Source organism: Heterodontus francisci, unplaced genomic scaffold, assembly GCF_036365525.1.
Source record: "Heterodontus francisci isolate sHetFra1 unplaced genomic scaffold, sHetFra1.hap1 HAP1_SCAFFOLD_102, whole genome shotgun sequence".
In the NCBI taxonomy this organism is placed as follows: domain Eukaryota; kingdom Metazoa; phylum Chordata; class Chondrichthyes; order Heterodontiformes; family Heterodontidae; genus Heterodontus; species Heterodontus francisci.
In genome coordinates this window covers 5994163-5995847 of record NW_027140380.1, presented here as the reverse complement: position 1 = coordinate 5995847, position 1685 = coordinate 5994163, and the positions used below count along the sequence as shown (strand labels likewise).

General features: G+C 46.3%; 1 non-coding gene across 1 annotated transcript; it reads right to left on the bottom strand.

The window, feature by feature from the left end:
• Positions 1-83, bottom strand: trnal-uaa (transfer RNA leucine (anticodon UAA)). The gene has a single exon. It is a non-coding gene; the product is annotated as a tRNA-Leu (tRNA).
• Positions 84-1685: the final 1602 nt, after the last annotated feature.

The following is a 1685-nucleotide window of genomic DNA, read 5'->3' as shown; positions in this document are numbered from 1 at the left end:
TACCAGAAGTGGGGTTTGAACCCACATAGACACATGACTATTGGATCTTAAGTCCAACGCCTTAACCACTCGGCCATCCTGGTACGTTAACCCACCACTAAAAATGAAATTTAATGTGATCCGGGTGCCATCTGGCCTTTTCCAATATAAAGTTTTGACTCAAAAACAAGAAATGCTGGATTCACTCAGCAGGTCTGGCAGCATCTGTGGAAAGAGAAGCAGAGTTAACGTTTCGGGTCAGTGACCCTTCTTCGGAACTGACAAATATTAGAAAAGTCACAGATTATGAACAAGTGAGGTGGGGGTTGGGCAAGAGATAACAAAGGAGAAGGTGCAGATTGGACCAGGCCACATAGCTGACCAAAAGGTCACGGAGCAAAGTCAAACAATATGTTAATGGTGTTTTGAAAGACAAAGCATTAGTACAGATTAGGTGTGAATATACTGAATATAGAACATCAGCAAGTGCAAACCTGAAGAAAAACAACCTGAAAAAAACAGTGGGTAAGCAAACTGAACAAACTAAGATGAAATGAAATAAATGCAAAAAATGTAAAAAGGAATGCCAAAAAAAAGGAAGAAAAAATAACTAAAAATGACTAAAAATGAAAGTAAAGAGGGGCGCTGTCATGCTCTGAAATTATTGAACTCAATGTTCAGTCCGGCAGGCTGCAGTGTGCCTAATCGGTAGATGAGATGTTGTTCCTCGAGCTTGCGTTGATGTTCACTGGAACACTGCAGCAATCCCAGGACAGAGATGTGAGCATGAGAGCAGGGGGGAGTGTTGAAATGGCAAGCAACCGGAAGCTCAGGGTCCTGCTTGCGGACTGAGCGGAGATGTTCCGCAAAGCGGTCACCCAGTCTGCGCTTGGTCTCCCCAATGTAGAGGAGACCACACTGTGAGCAGCGAATACAGTATACTACATTGAAAGAAGTACAAGTAAATCGCTGCTTCACCTGAAAGGAGTGTTTGGGGCCTGGGATAGTGAGGAGAGAGGAGGTAAATGGGCAGGTATTACACCTCCTGCGATTGCAAGGGAAGGTGCCCTGGGACGGGGACGAGGTGGTGGGGGTAATGGAGGAGTGGACCAGGGTGTCGCGGAGGGAACGATCCCTTCGGAATGCTGACAGGGGAAGGGAGGGGAAGATGCGACTGGTAGTGGCATCACGCTGGAGGTGGCGAAAATGGCGGAGGATGATCCGCCATCATTATGACTCCTCTCCCATGCTAAATTGGACTCTTCATTATTTATGAACCTCAATCGGATCACCCCTCAGTCTAGGTTTCTCTAAGGTGTAGGGTCCCAACTCTTTTAGTCTAACTTGATAACCAAGATGTCTTATACTGGGAATTCGTCGAATGCCTCTCCTCTGTACCCTTTCCAAAGCCTCAATATCACCCATCATGTGAGGAGACCAAGACTGGATACAATATTCCAAGTGAGTCCTGACCAAGGTTTCATAAAAGGACAAATTCGGGACATCTCAGATACTGAAGGAGTCTGTGTCCAGAAGCAGCAAGACCTGGACAACATTCAGACTTGGGCTGCTAAGTGGCAAGTAACATTCACACCACATAAGTACCAGGCAATGACCATCTCCAACAAGAGAGAATGTAACCATCTCCCTTTGACGATCAACAGCATTACCATCGCTGAATCCCCCCACCATCAACATCCTGGGGG